Source organism: Schistocerca nitens, chromosome 8 (assembly GCF_023898315.1).
Source record: "Schistocerca nitens isolate TAMUIC-IGC-003100 chromosome 8, iqSchNite1.1, whole genome shotgun sequence".
Lineage (NCBI taxonomy): Eukaryota > Metazoa > Arthropoda > Insecta > Orthoptera > Acrididae > Schistocerca > Schistocerca nitens.
In genome coordinates this window covers 253,970,608-253,997,768 of record NC_064621.1, presented here as the reverse complement: position 1 = coordinate 253,997,768, position 27,161 = coordinate 253,970,608, and positions in this window count along the sequence as shown.

Here is a 27,161-nt window from a genome sequence, read left to right as displayed (position 1 = left end):
TGCTCGCGGGGGCTCTACACGATATTACGCAGATATACCAGTTTCTTTCCATTTTCTTTGCCTCTTCTATATACAGGGTGAGTCACCTAACATTACCGCTGGATGTATTTCGTAAACCACATCAAATACTGACGAATCTATTCCATGGACCGAACGTGAGGAGGGGCTAGTGTAATTGTTTAATACAGACCATACAAAAATGCACGGAAGTATGTTTTTTAACACAAACCTACGTTTTTTTAAATGGAACCCCTTTAGTTTTGTTAGCACATCTGAACATATAAACAAATACGTAATCAGTGTCGTTTGTTGAATTGTAAAATGTTAATTACATAAGGAGATATTGTAACCTAAAGTTGACGCTTGAGTGCCACTCCTCCGCTGTTCGATATTGTGTATCGGAGGGCACCGAATTACGTAGGGATCCAAAGGGAACGGTGATGGACCTTAGATACAGAAGAGACTGGAACAGCACATTACGTCCACATGCTAACACCTTCTTATTGGTCTTTTTCACTGACGCACATGTACATTACGATGAGGGGTGAGGTACACGTATACACGTGGTTTCCATTTTCAATTACAGAGTGCAATAGAGTGTGTCCCGACGTGTCAGGTCAATAGATGTTAAATGTGGTGGCCATCATTTGCTGCACACAATTGGAATCTCTGGCGTAATGAATGTCGTACACGCCGCAGTACATCTGGTGTAATGTCGCCACAATACGTTGTTTCATATCGTCTGGGGTTGTAGGAAGATCACGGTACACATTCTCCTTTAACGTACGCCACAGAAAGAAGTCCAGAGGTGTAAGATCAGGAGAACAGGCTGGCCAATTTGTGCGTCTTCCACGTCATGGTAATGTACATGTGCGTCAGTGAAAAAGACCAGTAAAAAGGTGTTAGCATGTGGACGTAATGTGCTGTTCCAGTCTCTTCAGTGCCTAAGGTCCATCACCGTTCCCTTTGGATCCCTACGTAATTCGGTGCTCTCCGATACACACGATCGAACAGCGGAGGAGTGGTACTCAAGCGTCAACTTTAGGTTACAATATCTCCGGATGTAATTAACATTTTACCATGCAACAAACGACACTGATTACGTATTTGTTTATATGTTCAGATGTGCTAACAAAACTAACGGGGTTCCATTTAAAAAAACGTAGGTTTGTGTTAAAAAACATACTTCCGTTCATTTTTGTATGGTCTGTATTAAACAATTACGCTAGCCCCTCTCCTCACGTTCGGTCTGTGGAATCGGTTCGTCAGTATTTGATGTAGTTTACGAAATATATCCAGCGGTAACGTTAGGTGACTCACCCTATATATATATATATATATATATATATATATATATATATATATATATATATATATATAATGACTTTTCACCGCGACGTGGCGTTCCGGGCATGTGATACAAAAGGGAAGTATGGAAGCAGAGCAGACACAGACGAGGGATCGCCGTAGCGAAGATATAGGCAGCAAATAGAGAAATATAGTGAGATAAGCGACTTTCACAAATGGGAAATTATTACCACTCAGAGCCTGTGAACGAGCATATCGAAAACGGTGAAGCTGGCCGAATGTTCACGTACCACTGTCGCGAGCATCAACGGAAAGAGGGAAAAGAATGAAAATGCCACTAAGCACTCAATGATTGGACGTCCACGACTTCTCACAAAACGTGAGGTTCGGTGGTTTGTCTGACCTTTTCAGTAGGATAGATGGTGATTTGTGGCAACTCTGCCGAAAGTGCACAATTCTTGCGCACGCACAAGTGTTTCGGAGCAAACTATTCATTGCGTATATTTTGGAATATAGAGCACTGCAGCGAACCACCCGTACGTGTTCAAATGTTGACTCAACGACATCGTCAGTTACGATTTCATTGAGCACGGGACCATCAGGATTCTCCCGTCGAACATGTCGGATCTTCGAGTGAATGTTATTGCTACACTAGGTCAACGGTCGTCTCCACAAACGCCGTCATCGACGTGAGCGGCGGCTAGAAAAGTGCCTTTTCAGTAGTTGCAGGGGCAACAGTCTGGATGATTGACTGATCTGGCCTTGTAACACTAACCAAAACGGCCTTGCTGTTCTGGTACTGCGAACGGCTGAAAACAAGGGGAAACTACAGCCGTAATTTTTCCCGAGGGCATGCAGCTTTACTGTATGATTAAATGATGATGGCGTCCTCTTGGGTAAAATATTCCGGAGGTAAAATAGTCGCCCATTCGGATCTCAAGAGGACGTCATTATCAGGAGAAAGAAAACTGTCGTTTTATGGATCAGAGCGTGGAATGTCAGACCCCTTAATCGAGCAGATAGGTTAGAAAATTTAAAAAGGGAAATGGATAGGTTAAAGTTAGATATAGTGGGAATTAGTGAAGTTCGGTGGCAGGAGGAACAAGACTTCTGGTCAGGTGAATACAGGGTTATAAATACAAAATCAAATAAGGGTAATGCAGGAGTGGGTTTAATAATGACTAAAAAGTAGGAGTACGGGTAAACTACTACAAACAGCATAGTGAACGCATTATTGTGGCCAAGATAGACACGAAGCCCACGCGTACTACAGTAGTGCAAGTTTATATGCCAACTAACTCTGCAGATGACGAAGAAATTGATGAAACATGTGATGAGATAAAAGAAGTTATTTCAGGTAGTGAAGGGAGACGAAGATTTAATAGTCATGGGTGACTGGAATTCGAGAGTAGGAAAAGGGAGAGAAGGAAACATAGTAGGTGAATTTGGATTGGGGCTAAGAAATGAAAGAGGAAGCCGCCTGGTAGAATTTTGCGCAGGGCATAACTTAATCATAGCTAACACTTGGTTCAAGAATCATGAAAGAAATTTGTATACATGGAAGAACCCTGGAGATACTAAAAGGTATCAGATAGATTATATAATGGTAAGACAGAGATTTAGGAACCAGGTTTTAAATTGTAAGACCTTTCCAGGGGCAGATGTGGACTCTGACCACAATCTATTGGTTATGAACTGTAGATTAAAATAAGAAGAAATTACAAAAAGGTAGGAATTTAAGGAGATGGGACCTGGATAAACTAACTAAACCAGAGGTTGTACAGAGTTTCAGGGAGAGCAAAGGGGAACAACTGACAGGAATGGGGTAAGAAATAAAGTAGAAGAAGAATGGGTAGCTCTGAGGGGTGAAGTAGTGAAGGCAGCAGAGGATCAAGTAGGTAAAAAGACGAGGTCTAGTAGAAATCCTTGGGTAACAGAAGAAAAATTGAATTTAATTGATGAAAGGAGAAAATATAACAATGCAGTAAACGAAGCAGGCAAAAAGGAATAGAAACGTCTCAAAAATAATGTCGACAGGAACTGCAAAATGGTTAAGCAGGGATGTTTAGAGGACAAATGTAAGGATGTAGTGGCGTATCTCACTAGGGGTAAGGTAGATACTGCCTACAGGAAAATTAAAGAGACCTTTGGAGAAAGGAGAACCACTTGCATGAATATCAAGAGCTTTGATGGAAACCCAGTTCTAAGCAAAGAAGGCAAAGCAGAAAGGTGTAAGGAGTATATAGAGGGTCTATACAGGACAATATTATGGAACTGGAGGAGGATGTAGATGAAGATGAAATGAGAGATATGATACTGCGCGAAGAGTTTGACAGAGCACTGAAAGATCTGTGTTGAAACAAGGCCCCCGGAGTAGACAACATTCCATTAGAACTACTGACGGCCTTGGGAGAGCCGGTCCTGGCAAAACTCTACCATCTGGTGAGCAAGATGTATGAGACAGGCAAAATTCCCTCAGACTTCAAGAAAGATACAATAACTCCAATCCCAAGGAAAGCAAGTGTTGACAGATGTGAAAATTAACGAACTATCAGTTTAATAAGACACAGCTGCAAAATACAAACGCGAATTCCTTACAGACGAATGGAAAAGCTGATAAAAGCCGACCTCGGGGAAGATCGGTTGCGATTCCGTAGAAATGTTGGAACACGTGAGGCAATACTGACCCTACAACTTAACTTTAAAGAAAGATTAAGGAAAGGCAAGCCTACGTTGCTAGCATTTGTAGACTTAGAGAAAGCTTTTGACAATGTTGATTGGAATACTGTCTTTCAAATTCTAAAGGTGGCAGGGGTAAAATACAGGGAGCGAAAGGGTATTTACAATTTGTACAGAAACCAGATGGCAGTTATAAGAGTCGAGGGGTATGAAAGGGAAGCAGTGGTTGGGAAGGGAGTGAGACAGGGTTGTAGCCTATCCCCAATGTTATTCAATGTCTATATTGAGCAAGCAGTAAAGGAAACAAAAAAAAAGTTCGGAGTAGGTATTAAAATCCATGGAGAAGAAATAAAAACTTTGAGGTTCGCCGATGACATTGTAATTCTGTCAGAGACAGCAAAGGACTTGGAAGAGCAGTTGAACGGAATGGGCAGTGTCTTGAAAGGAGGGTATGTGATGAACATCAAGAAAAGCAAAACGAGGGTAGTAGAATGTAGTCGAATTACGCCGGGTGAAGCTGAGGGAATTACATTAGGAAAAGAGGCAAGATAGTAAAGGTTTTGCTATTTGGGGGGCAAAATAACTGATGATGGTCGAAGTAGAGAGGATGTAAAGTGCAGACTGGCATTGGCAAGAAAAGCGTTTCTGAAAAAGAAAGATTTGTTATCATCGAGTATAGATTTAAATTTTAGGAAGTCGTTTCTGAAAGTATTTGTATGGAGTGTAGCCATGTATGGAAGTGAAACGTGGACGATAAATAGTTTAGACAAGAAGAGAATAGAAGCTTTCGAAATGTGATGCTACAGAAGAATGCTGAAGATTAGATGGGTAGATCACATACCTAACGTGGAGGTATTGAATAGGACTGGGGAGAAGAGGAGCTTGTGGCACAACTTGACTAGAAGAAGGGATCGGTTGGTAGGACATGTTCTGAGACATCAAGGGATCACCAATTTAGTATTGGAGGGCAGCGTGGAGGGCAAAAATCGTAGAGGGAGACCAAGAGATGAATTCACTAAGCAGATTCAGAAGGATGTAGGCTGCAGTAGGTACTGGGAGATGAAGAAGCTTGCACAGGATAGAGTAGCAAGGAGAGCTGCATCAAACCAGTCTCAGGACCGAAGACCACAACAACAACAACAACAGACCAGATGTGTCTCAAATTCAAAGATACAGTATCGACAACAATAGATAGATTCATACCGCATAAGTTAATAAGAGAAGTGACAGATCCACCATGGTACACAAAAGATGTCAGAACACTGTTGCAACGAAAAAAGCATGCAAAATTGAGAAGAATGCAAAATCCCAAAGACTGGCTAAGTTTCACGGAAGCTAGAAATTTAGTGCAGATGTCAATACGAGATGCTTTTAATAGTTTCCACAATGAAACATTGTCTCAAATATGGTAGAAACCCCAAGAGATTCCGGTCGTATGTAAAGTACACCAGTGGCAAAAAACAGTCAATACCGCCACTAAGCAGAGTGGCCGAGCGGTTCTAGGCGCTACAGTCTGGAACCGTGAGACCGCTACGGTCGCAGGTTCGAATCCTGCCTCGGGCATGGATGTGTGTGATGTCCTTAGGTTAGTTAGGTTTAAATAGTTCTAAGTTCTAGGGGACTGATGACCTCAGAAGTTAAGTCCCATAGTGCTCAGAGCCATTAGAACCATTTGAACCGCCACTAAGGCGGAGTTACTAAATACAGTTTTCCGTAATTCCTTCACGAAAAAAGATGGAGTAAATATTAAAGAATTCAAAACCAGAACAGCTGTTAAGCATGAGTGACATAAAAGTAGATATGTTACGTGCTGCGAAACAACTCAAATCCCTTAGGAAACGCAAGACTTCCGGTCCAGATGGTATACCAATCAGGTTTTGTTCAGAGAATGCAGACACAACAACGCCTCTCTCAGCAATAATATACAACCGCTCACTTGACGAAAGGTCTGTTCCTAAAAACTGGAAGGTAGCACAAGTCACGCCAATATTTAAGTAACGAAATAGGAGTAACCCCTTGAATTACAGACCCATATCACTGATCTCAATTTTCGGTAGGATTTTGGAGCATATACTGTGCTCGAACATTATGAATCACCTTGAATAAAATGACTTATTGATACATAACCAACAAGAATTCAAAAAAAATATCGTTCTTGTGGAATGCAGCTAGTTCTTTATTTCCATGAAGTAATGAGTGCTGTCGACAGGAAATCTCAGATCGATTTCACATTCCTCAATTTCCAGAATGCTTTTGATACCGTTCCTCACAAGTGACTGTTAATCAAATTGCGTGCATATGGAGTAGCATCTCAGCTGTGTCACTGTATTCGTGATTTCCTCTCAGAGAGGTCACAGTTCGTAGTGATAGACGGTAAATCGTCGTATAGAACAGAAGTGATATCTGGTGTTCCGCAAGGTAGTGTCACAGGCCCTCTAGTGTTCCTGATTTACATAAATGATCTAGGCGATAATCTGAGCAGCCCCCTTAGATTGTTTGCAGATGACGCTGTAATTTACCGTCTAGTAAAATCATCAGATGATCAATTCCAGTTACAAAACGCTCGAGAGAGAATAACTGTATGGTGCGAAAAGTGGCAAATGGCACTAAACAAAGAAAAGTGCGAGGTCATCCACATGGGTACCAAAAGAAATCCCATAAATTTTGGGTGTGCGATAAATTGCACAAATCTAAGGGCTGTCAATGCGACTAAATACCTGGGAATTAGCTACGGTCGCAGGTCCGAATCCTGCCTCGGGCATGGGTGTGTGTGATGTCCTTAGGTTAGTTAGGTTTAAGTAGTTCTAAGTTCTAGGGGACTGATGACCTGAGATGTTAAGTCCCATAGTGCTCAGAGCCAACAATTTTGAACCTAAGAATTAAAATTACGAGCTACTTAAATTGGAAAGACCACATAGAGAATATTGTGGGGAAGGTGAAACAAAGGCTGCGCTTTATTGGCAGAACACTTAGAAGATGCTACAAACCCACTAAAGAGACAGCTCACATTACACTTGTCCGTCCTCTGCTGGAATATTTCTGCGCGGTGAGGGATCCTTACCAGATAGGGTTGACGGAGGACATCGAAAAAGTGCAAAAAAGGGCAGCTCGTTTCGTGTTATCGCGCAGTAGGTGTGAGAGTGTCACTGATATGATACACGGGTTGTGGTGGCAGTCACTGAAACAAAGGCGGTTTTCTTTGCGACGAGATCTATTCACGCAATTTCAATCACCAGCTTCCTCGTCCGAATGCGAAAACATTTTGTCGACACCCACCTACGTAGGGATGAACATCATAATAAAATAAGAGAAATCAGAGCTCGAACGGAAAGATTTAGTTGTTCCTTTTTCCCACGCACCACTCGAAAGTGGAGTGGTAGAGAAATAGTATGAAAATGGTTCGATGAATCCTCTGCCAGGCACTGTGAGTTGCAGAGTAACCATGTTGATGTAGATGTACATGTAGATGTCTATAATAGACGTTATAGAAAATACGCGAGAACTGCTAGGTTTGAACTTCTGGCCAGTAAGACTGCAACACCAGGGCGATAGCAGGTAATATTTACTTATTTTATGTAAAAAGTGTAGGTGGAAGAAGGCATGATTAAATTTATAAGTGATCTGGGGCAGTGAGGACGCAAAATGTAGTACACAGAGGTACCACATCTATTACAACGGTGCTATTTCGACGGGGGTTCGAATCGAGCTGAGCTTGGTTGACAGGAGTACACGTTCGTTGCTGTTTCATCTCTGTGCCAGAGCTTCCCGGTTAATGTGCTTGCTAATCGAAGATAGGACACAGTCATCTGTCTTAATACCTCTTAAATGTGAAACCTGCTTCCATAATTAACGGCTATGTGAACCAGAGGTGATCGTGCTGTGTACCCAATGGCTTCCAGAACTATCACGCCAGATACTGAGCCCATATGACGGTGACAAGTTCAGTCTGGCAGCGTTTGTTTTCCAAGTAGTCTCCACACATGGATACGTCCATCGAGCACGCAGAACCGAGCCTAGTCTGTAAAGGCGACGAAGTTTCACTCCTATGTAAAATGTTCTCCTGTGGCGCGCCATTGTAGGCGGATTATTGTGGGCGGTGTCTCTCTGTGGCAGCGTCAGCGGAAGCCACAGGAGTGGTTGCCATTTGACAGTCGGTGGTCCTCCAGAGTTATCGCATTTTCTGTGTAAATATTTGTCTTGCCGAAAAGAAGACCACTTCCTGACTCAAGGTGCGTGATGTCACTCAACAATCATGTACAGACGAGCTGAACCCTTCGATCCCATACACGCATGACAGTCGCGGAATCTTGATCAACACGAGTAACGATATTGCAGAACAATAAATCATAGTCTCGACAGGCCACGACGAGAATCCGACACGTGCAGTCAAACGCTTCTCTCTATTAGAAACACGACCCTCTTAATGGTGCAACATCAGACTGGCTTTGGCTATGGATTTGCCAGTCGATTATTTTTCCTTCATTCTGTTTCTTCAGTGAAATAAAACAATCGTATGAATCTGACGTCTGCGGTCACGTCAGCTATGGGAAAATATTTTTCACTCACTATTCAATCGTGATCGGTGACCTGAGTTGCCAAGTGTCGGTTTTTCTACCGAGTTCGATTTCGGTACCAAAGTATATGTGGTTCGGAATTTTCAGAATTCTGTTCATATCAGTAATGTATTTACTGATTTGCAAAATCAAATCAATAACTATCTGGTGCGCTGTTACCGGCTAGTGCGTGACACATTTGAAACAAATTCAAATTTAAGCCTTTACGACCACAAAATCATTTTCGTGGAAAATGTTTTTAAGCAGAAGAACCTGTACATCTGATGATAGAAGCAAACTGAGTGCCTATAGGGTAAATGTAGAATTATGCATTCCTTGTAACGACTATTACAAAAGATTAAAGGTAACAATAATAAAGGTAGCAAAAGTTAGCAATAAAAAATATAATTTTTGATATTCACTATTTCCCCCCCCCCCCCCCCCCCCCCCACAAACCTTGGATAGCCGTACCGTAGGTGCAACCACAACGGAGGGGTATCTGTTGAGAGGCCAGAGAAATGTATGGTTCCTCAAGGGGGCAGCAGCCTTTTCAGTAGTTGCAGGGGCAACAGTCTGGATGATTGACTGATCTGGCCTTGTAACACTAACCAAAACGGCCTTGCTGTGCTGGTACTGCGAACGGCTGAAAGCAGGAGAAACTACAGCTGTAATTTTTCCGGAGGGCATGCAGCTTTACTGTATGGTTAAATGATGATAGCGTCCTGTTTAGTAAAATATTCCGGAGGTAAAATAGTGCCCCATTCGGATCTCCGAGCGGGGACTACTCAGGAGGGCGTTGTTATCAGGAGAAAGAAAACTGGCGTTCAACGGATCGGAGCGTGGAATGTCAGATCTCTTAAACGGACTGGTAGGTTAGAAAATTTAAAAAGGGAAATGGTTAGGTTAAAGTTAGATATAGTGGGAATTGGTGAAGTTCGGTGGCAAGAGAAACAAGACTTCTGGTCAGGTGAATACAGGGTTATAAAAAAATTTCAAATAGGGGTAATGTAGTAGTAGGTTTAATAATGAATAGGAAAATAGGGAATGCGAGTAAGCTACTACAAACAGCATAGTGAACGCGTTATTGTGGCCAAGATAGATACGAAGCCCACGCCTACCACAGTAGTACAAATTTATATGCCAACTAGCTCCGCAGATGACGAAGAGATTGATGAAATGTATGATGATATAAATGAAATTAGTCAGATAGTGAAGGGAGACGAAAATTTAATAGTCATGGGTGACTGGAACTCGACAGTTGGAAAAGGAAGAGAAGGGAACGTAGTAGGTGAATTTGGAATGAGAGTAAAGAAGGAAAGAGGAGGCCGTCTGGCCGAATTTTGCACAGAGCATAACTTAATCATAGCTAACACTTGGTTTAAGAATCATGATAGAAGGTTGTATACATGGAAGAACCCTGGAGATACTAAAAGGTATCAGATAGATTATATAATGGTAAGACAGAGATTTAGGAACCAGGTTTTAAATTGTAAGACATTTCCAGGGGCAGATGTGGACTCTGACCACAATCTATTGGTTATGACCTGTAGATTAAAACTGAAGAAACTGCAAAAAGGTTGGAATTTAAGGAGATGGGACGTGGATAAACTGAAAGAACCAGAGGTTGTACAGAGTTTCAGGGAGAGCATAAGGGAACAATTGACAGGAACGGGGGAAAGAAATACAGTAGAAGAGGAATGGGTAGCTTTGAGGGATGAAGTTGTGAAGGCAGCAGAGGGTCAAATAGGTAAAAAGACGAGGGCTAGTAGAAATCCTTGGGTAACAGAAGAAATATTGAATTTAATTGATGAAAGGAGAAAATATAAAAATGTAGTAAATGAAGCAGGCAAAAAGGAATACAAGCGTTAAAAAATGAGATCGACAGGAAGTGCAAAATGGCTAAGCAGGGATGGCTAGAGGACAAATGTAAGGATGTAGAGGCTTTTCTCACTAGGGGTAAGATAGATACTGCCTACAGGAAAATTAAAGAGACCTTTGGAGATAAGAGAACCACTTGTATGAACATCAAGAGCTCATATGGAAACCCAGTTCTAAGCAAAGAAGGGAAAGCAGAAAGGTGGAAGGAGTATATAGAGGGTCTATACAAGGGCGATGTACTTGAGGACAATATTATGGAAATGGAAGAGGATGTAGCTGAAGATGAAATGGGAGATACGATACTGCGTGAAGAGTTTGACAGAGCACTGAAAGACCTGAGTCGAAACAAGGCCCCCGGAGTAGACAACATTCCATTGGAACTACTGACGGCCTTGGGAGAGCCAGTCCTGACAAAACTCTACCATTTGGTGAGCAAGATGTATGAAACTGGTGAAATACCCTCAGACTTCAAGAAGAATATAATAATTCCAATCCCAAAGAAAGCAGGTGTTGACAGATGTGAAAATTACCGGACAATCAGTTTAATAAGCCACAGCTGCAAAATACTAACACGAGTTCTTTACAGACGAATGGAAAAACTAGTAGAAGCCAGCCTCGGGGAAGATCAGTTTGGATTCCGTAGAAATACTGGAACACGTGAGGCAATACAGACCTTACGACTTATCTTAGAAGAAAGATTAAGGAAAGGCAAACCTACGTTTCTAGCATTTGTAGACTTAGAGAAAGCTTTTGACAATGTTGACTGGAATACTCTCTTTCAAATTCTAAAGGTGGCAGGGGTAAAATACAGGGAGCGAAAGGCTATTTACAATTTGTACAGAAACCAGGTGGCAGTTATAAGAGTCGAGGGACATGAAAGGGAAGTAGTGGATGGGGAGGGAGTAAGACAGGGTTGTAGCCTCTCCCCGATGTTATTCAATCTGTATATTGATCAAGCAGTAAAGGAAACAAAAGAAAAATTCGGAGTAGGTATTAAAATCCATGTAGAAGAAATAAAAACTTTGAGGTTTGCCGATGACATTGTAATTCTGTCAGAGACAGCAAAAGACTTGGAAGAGCAGTTGAACGGAATGGATGGTGTCTTGAAGGGAGGATATAAGATGAACATCAACAAAAGCAAAACGAGGATAATAGAATGTAGTCGAATTAATTCGGGTGATGTTGAGGGTATTAGATTAGGAAATGAGACACTTAAAGTAGTAAAGGAGTTTTGCTATTTGGGGAGCAAATTAACTGATGATGGTCGAAGTATAGAGGATATAAAATGTAGACTGGCAATGGCAAGGAAAGCATTTCTGAAGAAGAGAAATTTGTTAACATCGAGTATAGATTTAAGTGTCAGGAAGTCATTTCTGAAAGTATTTGTATGGAGTGTAGCCATGTATGGAAGTGAAACATGGACGGTAAATAGTTTGGACAAGAAGAGAATAGAAGCTTTCGAAATGTGGTGCTACAGAAGAATGCTGAAGATTAGATGGGTAGATCACATAACTAATGAGGAAGTATTGAATAGGATTGGGGAGAAGAGAAGTATGTGGCACAACTTGACCAGAAGAAGGGATCGGTTGGTAGGACATGTTCTGAGGCATCAAGGGATCACCAATTTAGTATTGGAGGGCATCGTGGAGGGTAAAAATCGTAGAGGGAGACCAAGAGAAGAATATACTAAGCAGATTCAGAAGGATGTAGGTTGCAGTAGGTACTGGGAGATGAAGAAGCTGGCACAGGGTAGAGTAGCATGGAGAGCTGCATCAAACCAGTCCCAGGACTGAAGACCACAACAACAACAACAACAACAAGACAGAGATTTAGGAACCAGGTTTTAAATTGTATGACATTTCCAGGGGCAGATGTGGACCCTAAGCACAATCTATTGGGTATGAACTGTAGACTAAAACTGAAGAAACTGCAAAAAGGTGGGAATTTGAAGAGACTGGACCTGGTTAAACTGAAAGAACCAGAGGTTGTAGAGAGTTTCATGGAGAGTATTAGGGAACGATTGAAAAGAATGGGGAAAAACATACAGTAGAAGAAGAATGGGTGGCTTTGAGATATCAAATAGTGAAGGCAGCAGAGGATCAAGTAGGAAAAAAGACGAGGGCTCATAGAAATTATTGAACTCCGTCTTCAGGCCACGAGTGGCCTACCGGGACCATCCGACCGCCGTGTCATCTTCACTGGAGGATGCGGATAGGAGGGGCGTGGGGTCAGCACACCGCTCTCCCGGTCGTAAGATGGTATTCTTGACCGAAGCCGCTACTGTTCGGTCGAGTACTCCTCAGTTGTCATCACGAAGCTGAGTGCACCCCGAAAAATGGCAACAGCGCATGGCGGCCTGGATGGTCACCCATCCAAGTGCCGTCCACGCCCGACAGCGCTTAACTTCGGTGATGTCACGGGAACCAGTGTAACCACTGCGGCAAGGCCGGTGCCAATAGAAATTCTTGGGTAACAGAAAAGATATTGCATTTTATTGATGAACGGAGAAAATACAAAGATGCAGTAAATGAAGCAGAAAATGGAAACTAAACGTCTCAGAAATGAGATCAACAGGAAGTGCAAAATGGCTAAGCAGGAATGCCTAGAGGACAAATGTAAGGATGTAGAGGCGCATATCACTAGGGGTAAGATAGATACTGTCTACAGGAAAATTAAAGAAACCTTTGGAGAAAAGAGAACCACTTGAATGAATATGAACAGCTCAGATGGTAACCCAGTTTTAAGCAAAGAAGGGAAAGCAGAAAGGTGAAGGGAGTATATAGAGGGTATATACAAGGGCGATGCTCTTGAGGACAACATTGTGGAAATGGAAGAGAATGTAGATGAAGAAGAAACAGAAGATATTATACTGCGTGAAGAGTTTGACAGAGCACCGAAAGACCCAAGTCGAAACAAGGCCCCGGTAGTAGACAACATTCCATCAGAACTACTGAAAGCCTTGAGAGAGCCAGGCCTAACAAAACTCTACCATCTAGTAAGCAAGATGTATGTGACAGGCGAAACACCCTCAGACTTTAAGAAGCATATAATAATTCCAATACCAACGAAAGCAGGCGTTGACATATTTGAAAATTACCGAACTATCAGTTGTATAAGCCACGGCTGCAAAATACTAACACGAATTCTTTACAGGCTAAGGGAAAAACTGAAAGAAGACGACTTCGGGGAAGATCAGTTTGGATTCCGTAAAAATGTTGGGAGAAGTGATTCAATACTGACCCTACGACTTACCTTAGAAAATTATTTCTTCAGCAGCATCATTCGGAAGTTTTAAAACACCTTGTTCAACGGCACTGATGGGCAAAATTAAGTCCCTTTTCTAACACTGAGATTCCAGCGTCACTCAGTGGTTTATGGTGCTGAAGAAATAAGGCGAGAGGCTTGCAGATCATTAACCAGGATGTCTGCAACCAAGCAGAACGTCACCATTGAAGAAAGAAGAGCGCTACGTACTTTAAATGAAGACAGTGATAATTTTACCAGCTGACAAGGGTAACGCCACTGTTCTTCTGCCTGCTACATCTTATTTTGGAAAGATGATGGACCTACTACAGGATACAGCGTATCGTCGTCTCCAGAAAGATCCGACGGATAGCGTACAACGAAAGACATCCGCTGTCCTCAAATCCAGCCAACTTCCTGACCATCTGAAGAAGAGTTTAAGAGAACGAGAACCAGTTCCGCCACGACTTTATGGCCTGCCAAAGATACATAAGAATGTTCCGCTTCGCCCTATCGTCAGTAATATAGGTTCCCCAACATACCACCTAGCTAAACATCTGGCTTCTCTTCTGAGTCCCATGGTGGGGAAATGTGAACACTATATTCGAAACTCAGAAGATGTTATACCGCGACTGAAGAACCTGCGTCTTGAATCTACCGACTTACTAGTGAGTTTCGATGTTGTTTCTTTGTTCACACGGGTGCCTCTGATGGACTAATTACAACTCATAGGAGCTAAGCTGGAAGAGGACGTCTTACACCTTTTCAAACACGTGCTTACCTCTACTTTTTATTTAACGACCAGTATTTTGAGCAGACTGACGGTGTTGCTATGGGTAGCCTTCTGTCTCCCATAGTAGCAAATCATTTTATGGAAGATTTCGAGGACAGAGCACTTCAGAAGGCGGTTTTCAAACCCAAATGTTTTTGGAGATATGTAGATGATACGTTTGTGGTATGGCAGCATGGGACACCAACGCTTCCTTCTTTCCTGGAACATCTGAACTCCCTCCATCCAAGCATCCGTTTCACCATGGAGGTAGAAAAAGATGGTAAGCTCCCGTTTCTGGATGTTTTGGTTCGTAGAAAAGGAGACGGCTCCTTGGGTCACAGTGTGTTCCGGAAGCCTACGCACACAGACTTATATTTACAAGCTACGAGCTGTCATCATCACTCACAGCGCAGCGGTGTATTAAGGACGCTAGTACATAGGGCTAGAGCCATCTCAGATCATGACAGCTTATCGGCAGAGCTTAGCCATCTCCGCTCTGTGTTTTCCCAGAACGGGTACTCCGAGAAGCAGATCCGGAACGCATTTCGACCATCACGCTCCAAACCTCAAGAACAGCCTGAAGAAGCAGAGAACACCACGGGGTTGGTTTTTCTACCGTATTTCGGTGGCGTGTCTTTTAAGATGGGCAGAATTTTCAAGAAATACTGGATTAAATGTGTTTTCCGGTCTCCAGCACTAGTGCAATCAATGATGGGCTCTGTCAAAGACAACCTCGGCCTGAGGAGACCAGGAATATACAAAATCCCGTGCCAATGTGGGAAATCTTATATTGGCCAGACGTGTCGTACGGTCAAAGACAGATACGACGAACATATACGTCACACGAGGTTGGGTCAGCCAGAGAAATCTGCGGTTGCTAAACACTGCCTTGACACGGGACACGGCATGAATTATGAAGAAACCAAGATCCTCTCACATGCTTCCACATACTGGGACTCCATCATCAAAGAGGCGGTCGAAATACGTATAAGCAGTGGCCCAATAAACAGAGACACGGGGTTTCACCTGAGCAAAGCCTGGGAGCCAGCCTTGGCGGCACTAAGGAATCGTCAGCCACATATTAGCAACCGCACCGAGTCAACGCAGATGTGAAGCCTTAGCGCAGATGCTTAAATCGCGCGCCAACACCTCGCGCGCGCGAACGGGGTCCGTCGCTCCCGGCCGCATTTTCCCGCGCCGCGGAGCGCTTCCGCAGACCGCGACCCGTTTCTGCAGCAGAGGGCTCTGGTATTCGACGCCGACTACGATTGATCTTCGATGACATTATGCCCCCGCTGGTGTCTGCGATGTTCTAGAAAGCCAACATATAAATTGGCGAGCTTCTCAGCGACGCGACAGTAGCACCTGAAGATGGCGGGCAGTTGTCTCGCTGAAATATTGTGCGGTTTCTACAAAATTATCCGGCGTAATTCCCCGGAACCTATCAAGCAGATGCAGCGCCGGGAAAGCCTCAAACAGCACACAAATAACGTTTCTTATTTCACGGAGAAGTGTATTTCAAAATTAATATATTTATTTACTTTAATACAAATTTTTCATACTTACGGCATTAAATATCAATTTTTGTTTGATTTTAAAAGTTAAATAACAGGTAATGCCATATAAATTTATGTTTAAATAAATTAACATTTACCTACTTTATTGAAATTTATTGTAGCTCTCTATTGCCACTGGTTTGCGGCCACCATCGACACTCCTTTCCCTGCAAATTGTGAAGTGATTTGGACAAGGAGCATATGAGATACAATAATTTTTGATTGCTAGGTGATTTGAAAACTTGTTTTTAAGCATATACTGCTACTTCTTTGGAGTTTTTTTTTGTTAAAAATATTTATCATCAGTCGTTAATATTCTTCCAATATCTTTAATTAATATATTTTCAGAAAATAAATTTGTTTTGGAGATATATCTTCCTTGTACTGTAGTGAAGACCAAAAATCAAAACTCCCTGCTGCTCTGTGAAGGATGGGGCGATCGTTTGTCAGGCGGCTGACAAGAAAAGTTACGGGAGTTAACTCACTTACCTAAACTGAAGATAAATCATGGGCGGTGACAGAAATTTTTTCAGCCATACCGACAGACAGACGTTTTAAGACATTTAATTAACATTATTACACACTTATAGCGACACAACACTGATGAAAAGTGTGACTGCATCACGTCGCGTCACGTCAGGTTCTTTAAGGGGACTTGTATGTGAATAACTGTGAAATAATCGATTGTTTAATTTTTGTCTTTAAAAACTCTCTGGGGTTTTCTCAACGAGAAAAAGTTTACTTCCAGGAAAATGGACTACTGAAACTACCAAAATCAGAGGAATTTAAAAGTGGTTGCACGCACCACGACGTTCCCAAATCACGCAGTCAGCTCTGTTAAAAATAAAACTTTGCCCTCATTTGTTTCGTTTTTATGACTTTTTAGTCCTTAAGTTGACTAACCTACGGAATTTTTACAGTTGCTTATCTTTTGTTTCTACAGGGAGTTTAGTCATTGTTTCCTGTTGTTTGGTGCGAATATTTTGTTCACACTGGAGAAATTGTGTCATGAGTTTCTTATTGTGTGCGTGATTTTCTTATTCCACCTGAAAGCAATGAGAAGAATTAAGAAGTTCGGTGTTAAACAAAGCAAATTTTATGGAATCGGTTCACAAAACGGATTAACTTTGCTAATACTGAAACACAACGTGATGCAACAGCCGTATCAGCTTCATCTACTCCAAGTGCTTCGAAGCTAAAACTGAAATATCAGGACAATGGTTTCACAGTATTAATGCCGATAATATAGAGACGCCCAATGTTGATACAGGTTGTGTTATAGCTGAACTCTGTGCTCTATCTGAACTAATAAATAAAGCTATGCATTGTAAGGAATGTGGCAATAGTGGTGTGAGGGTAGTTGTGGAGATACGTGCTGGAAGAGAGTATGCATCAAAATTAAGAATTGTTTGTCATTTTTGTGATTTAAGCGAAAGTGGTTATACTTGCATCTTCATCTCTTCCTTCACCCACCACAGCATTCCAGCCCCCATGATGATAATGCAGGAATTTCTATTTTCTTTCTCGATGAGTTCTTGTATTTTCTCATAATATTCTTCCACTTCCTCATATGTATGCTGGCTGGTTGGCATACATACCTGTATTAATACAAAATCTTTTGAACTACCCTTCAGTCGTATCATCATCAATCTTCCATCAATAAGAAATGAGAAAAGCGAACGACTAATTAGTTTCAGTAAAGAAAATTCATTATCAGTGGGCAACACATTATTTGAACGCCACAAAAGGAGACGTTACACATGGATATCAAAACTGAATAGGGAAAGATATCAGTTGGACTACATACTGATACAAAAAAGGTTTAGGAACTGTTTGAAGAATGCTAAAGCTTATCCAGGAGCCGATATAAATTCAGACCACAACCTAATAATGGGATAAATACAAGTGAAGTTGAAAAATGTCTGGAGAGGTAAATCAAAGGAAAGACTAAACATAGAAAGACTCAAAGAGCTAGGAAACGCATCAGATTTGGAGAACAGATTTATGGAAAAATGCCAAAGAGGTAGTGTTGATGAAAGTGTTAATGACTACGGATAAAAATAAGGAAAGGACTCATGGACTCTGCCAAAGAAGTACTAGGGATTAGAGTATCCCAAAGCACCAGGAAAGAATGGATAACAGAAAACATGTTGAAAAAAATGGAAGAGTGGAGAATGTGGAAAAGTGTGGAAACTGAAGAACGCAAAAAGAGGTACAGGAAACTGAATAATGAATTAAGAAAAGAAACTGAAGAAGCAAGAGAAAAATGGATGAAACAGAAATGCGACGAAGTAGAGAAAATGGAGAAAGAGGGAAAGTATGTAATGATGTATAGACCGGCTAATGAGACAGTTCTTGAACGTAAAAGAAAGAGGAATAACATGGAAGTAGAAAGAGCGGATGGTACTCTAGCAGAACCTCAGGAGGTTCTGAACAGATGGCAAGAATATATTGAATGTCTGTATAAGGGGGATTAAATGCAAAGCAAAATTAAGGTTGATGAGGAACAATATGTGCCAGAAGATGGAAAGGGATTTACCACTTTGGAAGCAGAATTAGAAAAGGCGCTGATGGAAATGAAGAAAAGGAAGGCATGTTGAATTGATGATTTGCCAGCAGAACTGTTGAAGAGTCTGGGAAACAAGGTAAGAAAAGAAATAGTCTACCTCTGTAACGAGATATATGACAAAGGGGAATGGCCTGAGGGCTTCCTTTCAACAGCTATCATACAAATAGAGAAAAAGAGAAACACTGAAAAATGTGAAGAGCACCAAACCATCAGTCTAGTTTCTCTTGCAGCTAAAGTCTTGCTGAGAGTGTTGAATAGAAGGCAAGATGAATAGAGGGATTGCAGAAGAGCAGTTCGGATTTAGAAAAGGACAAGAAAAAAAGAGATGCTATTTGCCTGTTAAGAACTAAGGGGAAATATATATGGAAAAACGGTAGAGAGATCTATGCTGTTTTTATAGATTTAGAAAAGGCTTTTGGCAGAGTTCAGTGGAACAAGCTGATGGATATTTTGAAGAGGAGAGGAGTAGATCGTAAAGAGAGACGACTGATATAGAATCCACACGTACACCAGAAACTAAGGATAAGGATTGGAAATGAAATATCAGAAGGAAGCAGCATTGGACGAGGTGTTAAACCAGATTGTTGCCTTTCCCCGCTGTTGTTTAACGTGTACCTCGAAGAGATTATTGCGAAAAGCTTAGGTGGGAAAAGAGCAATGTGTATTGATGGAAAGAGAATAGAATGTATAAGATTTGCTGATGACATGGTATTAGTGGCACAAAATGAGCGGACAGTGCATAACATGCTGAAAGATCTGAATGGAGCTTGTGTGGAATATACGATGTCCCTGCGCACATGGGACTTAATAACTGAGGTCAGCAGTCCCCTAGAACTTAGAACTACTTAAACCTAACTAACCTGAGGACATCACACACATCCATGCCCGAGGCAGGATTCGAACCTGCGACCGTAATGGTCGCGCGGTTCCAGACTGAAGCGCCTAGAACCACTCGGCCCCACCGCCCGGCGAATATGGGATGCAAATACGCACAGCAAAAACAAAGCATACGGTCATCAGTACAAGACACAGACTGTCCAATATTAAAATAGGACAATCTACCGTTAGCCAGGTAAGTGAATTTAAATATCTTGGAAGCACAATAACTGAAGACTTGAGATGTCACCAGGAGATGAAAACTCGAATTGCCATAGCGAAGGAGGCATTCAACAGTAAGAGGAGACTCTTATGTGGCAAATTAGATAAAGGAGTATGGAAGAGGCTTGGCAAACGTTTTGTCTGGAGCGTAGCACTATATGGAACAGAAACATGGACGCTGGGACGAGAGGATGAAAAAAGGTTAGAAGCATTTGAGATGTGGATGAGAATGGAGAGAATAAGCTGGATGGAAAGAGTGAGTAATGATGAGTACTGGAAAGGGTTGGTGAGAGAAGATGTCTGCTGAAGGTTGTAAGAGAAAGGAAAAAGAACTGGCTGGGACATTCACTATGAAGGGAGTGCTTGGTAGCAGATGCTTTGGAAGGATTGGTTTGTGGGAGAAGACTGAGAGGAAGAAGGAGACACAAGATGATAGATGACATAAAGGGAAGAGGAAATTATGCAGACCTGAAGAGAATGGCAGAAGACCGGACAGTCTGTAGATCTACCATGTCAAAACCTGCCTTTTGGCAGAACACTGATGATGATGATGATGATTATACTTGTGGCGAAACCAAGCAGAGAATGTATAACAGAAATATTAAACCTACTTAGGCTATGAGGTGTATAGGTAAAGGCTACAGCGGTGCACAAATTTTCTGTGTTCTTATGGACTTATCTCCCCCTACAACGTTTGACAGGTACAATGGAATTATTCTACAGACTTCAGAAGAAGTAGCAAACGGTAGTAAGAAAAACACTGTTGAGGAAAGTATAGACATGAACGACAGAAATACATGTATGTCAGCAGTCTTAGCTGCATCCTGACGATGAAGGAACCATAATTCCCTAAATGCTGTAGTGACAGCGACCTCCCTGGGCAATGGTAACATCATTGATGTGGAACGTATTACCAAGTAGTGTCATGGCTCTACTAGTGAAAATGAAAATCATAAATGTTCCATTAATTTTAGTGGTTATAATGGAGGGATGGAAGCTGAAGGTGTTGTGTAGATACTTCACAGGTCAGTGGAGAAATATATATCTATATTATCGTATCTAGGAGATGGAGACTCAAAAAGGTACAAAACGTTTGTGTATCCAGTCCTTAGACTGACACAAAAATTAAAGAAATGGAATGTGTTTGATATGCCCAGAAAAGGTTAGTTACAAGATTGAGGATCTTGAAGAGAAATTTCAAAGGAAAGAAATTAGCTGATGGTAAGTGCATTAGTGCATGTGGTTGGCTTACAGACGAAGAAATAGACAGGTTGCAGTATTATTATGGACACGCCGTAAGCCAAAATAGAAATGACCCTGAGGGAATGAAAAAGGCCGTATGGGCCAGCTTCTTTCATAAATACTCAACAGATGACAACATATGTCATGCATTCTGCCCACCTGGCAGTGATTCATAATGTGGCTACCGTAGGGCGGTTGCTCAAGGTGAGACCTACAACCATAAACAGTCTTTGCCATTTGCTATAATGGAAGTTATAAAACCTATATGTCGGGATCTTAGTGACACAAGATCATTAGAGAAATAGTTACATGATATGACTCAAAATCCAAATGAAAGATTCGACAATTGTACATGGGAACGAATACCAAAAACTCTTATAGTAGGACTAAATACTTTGAAAATAGTTGTGCCAGATGCTGTTCTATGTTTCAATGACGGTGCTGTGTCAAAGCGTAATGTTGTGGAACTTACAGGAGAGCTTGCTGGACTAAATATGCATAGACCTCTAATAGCCATTGACTGAAAGAGACTTTTGGAAGTAGAAAAATTAGTGTTGGAAGCAAGAATAACAAGAAGAAGTGTGAAAAAGAGAAAGGAGGAAGGACAACAGAGGAAAGAAGATGAGTATGGACATGGGATGCATTAATCCCATCCGAGTTCAATATAAAAAGCAAGCTTTAACTTTACCGAATGTTAAACTATTTCATGCTCTGGCACACTTTGGCTAAAAACTATTCAAGATAGAGAGCTGAAATTTTGTTTACTGTGTTAAAATATGCTTAAATAAAAAGTAGAGTACTCGTGTGCCTTAACTTTAAAAATAAAATGTTCTTTTCAAGAAAAACCCCTAGTTTGTTTCCCTAATTTTTGATAATTATACTTAAAATTCTTTTGTACCACAATTTATGATGGCACTATCTTTTCAATAGTCTGCTTTAAAGATAATAGTGTAAAGAACTTACAGGAAAAACATTAACCTTCTACTTGGGATTTTGAGTAATGTGTGCCTATGATGTACATAAACAATGGGTACGGTTTATTTCACTTGCAACAAACAATACATTTAAAAATGTTTGAAAGTTTAAGCTGGGGTTCATACATAAAAATATTCCCGAAAGAGATCTTAAAAAATGGCAAGAATTATATGGGCATACAAAACAATATCATCAGTACAATGACGTTTAGCTGGAAATATCACAAAGATTCTACACCCCGAGGGGTAAATAATCCGCCATGGTGAGGTAAGCGTCTGCTTGAGAAGGGAAGGAATTATATTTTCTTCGGATTACTTAAACGGTCTCATGTTCGTAGTCGTTAAAGAAAAATATAATTTTATTAACGTCAAAATACAGTTATTTAATTCCTTATTTCCTTAGCACCTGGAAAGGGTTAGTAGAAAGCGGTCCCATAATCTCGTTGGACTACTTGTAAGAAACTCGGTTATTATCTTCTCCATAAGTTGTATCAAATAAACAAATTACTGTGTCGTTACTTCAAATAAACAGTTAATGAGAAAACTATCATATTCCTATAATGAAGATGTTTCTACGATATCAGTTTATTACGTTGGTGTATAAATTCGTAGAGTTATGTTTTGCGGGTTGTTGTTGTAGTTGTTGTTGTGGTCTTCAGTCCCGAGACTGATTTGATGCAGCTCTCCATACTACTCTATCCTGTGCAAGCTTCTTCATCTCCCAGTACTTACTGCAACCTACATCCTTCTGAATCTGCTTAGTGTATTCATCTCTTGGTCTCCCTCTACGATTTGTACCCTCCACACTGCCCTCCAATGCTAAATTTGTGATCCTCTGATGCCTCAGAACATGTCCTACCAACCGGTCCCTTCTCCTAGTCAAGTTGTGCCACAAACTCCTGTTCTCCCCAATTCTATTCAATACCTCCTCATTAGTTATTTGATCTACCCATCTCATCTTCAGCATTTTTCTGTAGCACCACATTTCGAAAGCTTCTATTCTCTTCTTGTCCAAACTATTTATCGTCCATGTTTCACTTCCATACATGGCTACACTCCATACAAATACTTTCAGAAACGGCTTCCTAACACTTAAATCTATACTCGATGTTAACAAATTTCTCTTCTTCAGAAACGCTTTCCTTACCATTGCTAGTCTACATTTTATATCCTCTCTACTTCGACCATCATCAGTTATTTTGCTCCCCAAATAGCAAAACTCCTTTACTATTTTAAGTGTCTCATTTCCTAACCTAATTCCCTCACCATCACCCGACTTAATTCGACTACATTCCATTATCCTCGTTTCAACTGCTCTTCCAAGTCCTTTGCTGTCTCTGACAGAATGACAATGTCATCGGCAAACCTCAAAGTTTTTGTTTCTTCTCCATGGATTTTAATACCTACTCCAAATTTTTCTTTTGTTTCCTTTACTGCTTGTTCAACTTACAGATTGAATAACATCGGGGAGAGGCTACAACCCTTTCTCACTCCCTTCCCAACCGCTGCTTCCCTTTCTTGCCCCTCGACTCTTATAACTGCCATCTGGTTTCTGTACAAATTGTAAATAGCCTTTCGCTCCCTGTATTTTACGCCTGCCACCTTTAGAATTTGGAAGAGAGTATTTCATTCAACATTTTCAAAAGCTTTCTATAAGTCTACAAATGTTAGAAACGAAGGTTTGTCTTTCCTTAATATTTCTTCTAAGATAAGTCGTAAGGTCAGTATTGCTTCACGTGTTCCAACATTTCTACGGAATCCAAACTGATCTTCCCCGAAGTCGGCTTCTGCCAGTTTTTCCATTCGTCTGTAAAGAATTCGTGTTAATATTTTGCAGCTGTGACTTATTAAACTGATAGTTCGGTAATTTTCACATCTGTCAACACTTGCTTTCTTTGGGATTGGAATTATTATATTCTTCTTGAAGTCTGAGGATATTTCGCCTGTCTCATACATCTTGCTCACCAAATGGTACAGTTTTGTCAGGACTGGCTCTCCCAAGGCCGTCAGTAGTTCTACTGGAATGTTGTCTACTCCCGGGGCCTTGTTTCGACTCAGGTCTTTCAGTGCTCTGTCAAACTCTTCACGCAGTATCATATCTCGTATTTCACATACATTCCCTTCCATTCCTATGATATTGTCCTCAAGAACATCGCCCTTGTGTAGACCCTCTATATACTCCTTCCACCTTTCTGCTTTCCCTTCTTTGCTTAGTACTGGGTTTCCATCTGAGCTCTTGATATTCATGCAAGTGGTTCTCTTTTCTCCAAAGGTCTTTTTAATTTTCCTGTAGGCAAAATATATCTTGCCCCTAGTGAGATAAGCCTCTACATCCTTACATTTGTCCTCTAGCCATCCCTGCTTAACAATTTTGTACTTCCTGTCGATCTCATTTTTGAGACCTTGGTATTCCTTTTTGCTTGTTTCATTTCCTGCATTTTTATATTTTCTCCTTTCATCAGTTAAATTCAATATTTCTTCTGTTACCCAAGGATTTCTACTAGCCCTCGTGTTTTTATCTACTTGATCCTCTGCTGCCTTCACTACTTCATCCCTCAAAGCTACCCATTCTTCTTCTACTGTATTTCTTTACCCCATTCCTGGCAATTGTTCCCTTATGCTCTCCCTGAAACTCTGTACAACCTCTGGTTTAGTCAGTTTCTGCAGGTCGCATCTCCTTAAATTTCCACCTTTTTGCAGTTTCTTCAGTTCCAATCTGCAGTCCATAACCAATAGATTGTGGTCAGAATCCACATCTGCTCCTGGAAATGTCCTACAATTTAAAACCTGGTTCCTAAATCTCTGTCTTACCATTATATAATCTATCTGATACCTTTTAGTATCTCCAGGATTCTTCCATGTATACAACTTTCTTTCATGATTCTTGAACCGAGTGTTAGCTATGATTAAGTTATGCTCTGTGCAAAATTCTACCAGGCGGCTTCCTCTTTCATTTCTTAACCCCAATCCATATTCACCTACTATGTTTCCTTCTCTCCCTTTTCCTGCTCTTGAATTCCAGTCACCCATGACTATTAAATTTTCGTCTTCCTTAATCGGGCAGGTAGGTTAGAAAATTTAATAAGGGAAATGGATAGGTTAAAGTTAGGTATAGTGGGAACTAGTGAAGTTTGGTGGCAGGAGGAACAAGACTTTTGGTCAGGTGAATACAGGGTTATAAATACAAAATTAAATAGAGGTAATGCAGGAGTAGGTTTAATAACGAATAAAAAAATAGGAGTTCGGGTAAGCTACTACAAACAGCATAGTGAACGCATTATTGTGGCTAAGATAGACACAAAGTCCATGCCTACTTACAGTAGTACAAGTTTATATGCCAACTAGCTCTGCAGAGGATGAAGAAATTGATGAAATTTACCGATTATTATTTTTTTATTTGAATACAGTGTTGCTATTTGAATTTACATATTGTCAGTTTGTCATCTGGAGATACTGAATGGTGCGCTGAACACTAGAAAATGGAGGGCCATGTGACGGAATCTGGGGGCGGTCGCGGTGGCCGAGCGGTTCTAGGCGTCCAGCCCGGAGCCGCGCGACTGCTACCGTCGCAGGTTCGAATCCTGCCTCGGGTATGGATGTGTGTGAAGTCCTTAGGTTAGTTAGGTTTAAGTAGTTCTAAATTCTAGGGGACTGATGACTCCAGATGTTAAGTCCCATAGTGCTCAGAGCGACAACAGAGGAGGCATCTAGCTATACTTGCGCCGTGTGTGAGAATAATGCCACTAGACAGATTAGCCAAGAAAATGATCTTTTCCGTTTAAGGAGGATTATTTTGACATTAGCGAGTCCCCACGTTCAGGAAGAGCTTCACAGATTTCTGAAGATCGCAGAACGCATTAATCAACAACGATCCATGTCAGTATACTCGAGAACTGGCAAATCTGATGAACCGTGATCATTCCACGATCGAGCGACATCTGGAGTCACTCTACAGTAAATCTGGAGGTGTGGGGTGTCGTATTGTCCTGCTGGGAATGCCCAAGTCCGTCTGAATGCACAGTGGACATGAATGGATGAAGGTGAGGATACTTATGTGCGTGTAACTTGTCAGAATCGTATCTAGGGGTATCAGGCTTCCCATTTCACTCCAACTGCACGCGCCCCACACCATTACAGAGCCTCCACCAGCTTGAACAGTCCCTGATGACTTGCAGGTTCCACGGATTCGTGAGTTCGTCTCCATATCCACACACGTCCATCCGCTCGATACAATTTGAACGAGACTCGTCCGACCAGGCTACATGTTTCCAGTAATCAGCAGTCCAATGTCGGTGTTGACGGTCCCAGGCGAGTGGGCCTTCGGCTCCGAAAGCCCAAATCGATGATGTTTCGTTGAACGGTTCGAACGCTGACACTTGTTGATGGCCCAGCATTGAAATCTGCTTCAATTAGCAATTGAACGATTCTCTTTAGTCGTCGTCGATCCCGTTCTTGCAGGATCTTTTTCCGGCCGCAGCGATGTCGGAGTTGGATGTTGTACCAGATTCTTGATATGTTTTACCAAATTCCTCATATTCACGGTACACTCGTGAAATGCTTGTACGGGAAAATCCCCACTTCATCGCTACCTCTGAGATGCTGTGTTCCATCGCCCGTGCGCCGAGTGTAACACCACGTTCAAAGTAACTTTTGACAACCTGCCACTGTAGCAGCAGTAACCGATCTAACAACTTCGCCAGACACTTGTCTAAAGTAGGCGTTGCCGACCGCAGCGCCGTGTTCTGCCTGTTTACATATCTCCGTATTTGAATACGCACCTCTATACCAGTTTCTTTGGCGCTTCGTTGTATGAGTTAATAGTTTACCTATCTGCTCTATTTTTATGTTTTACAATTTTACACGTTCGCATGTAGGTCAGACGAATTCTTTCCGTAGGATAACGGTTTCAAGTACCTGGCTTGCACATCGACATGGAATCATCAACTCCCAATTGACGCTCAAAATATGTCTCTACCTTAGCTGCACGCTAGAACATAACTCCTATGTCTTCCTTTGGCTTTAATCATGTTTTCCTAATAATTTCATGCAGGCCTATATTGGAAGAACTCATGCATCATGTGAAGCATCTTTTGAAGAGCAGCAGCTGGGCCGGCTGACGGCTCCGTTCGGAAATATGTGTTGGCTTCGATGTAATAAACCTTCAGTAATATTGACTGTATGCATACCTACTTTCCCATTTACATAGGCCTAATGTGGAATATACGATTTTGGTACCTACAGCCGTTTAGGACATAAATTTCAACTTGAGATATACGATTTTATATTAAG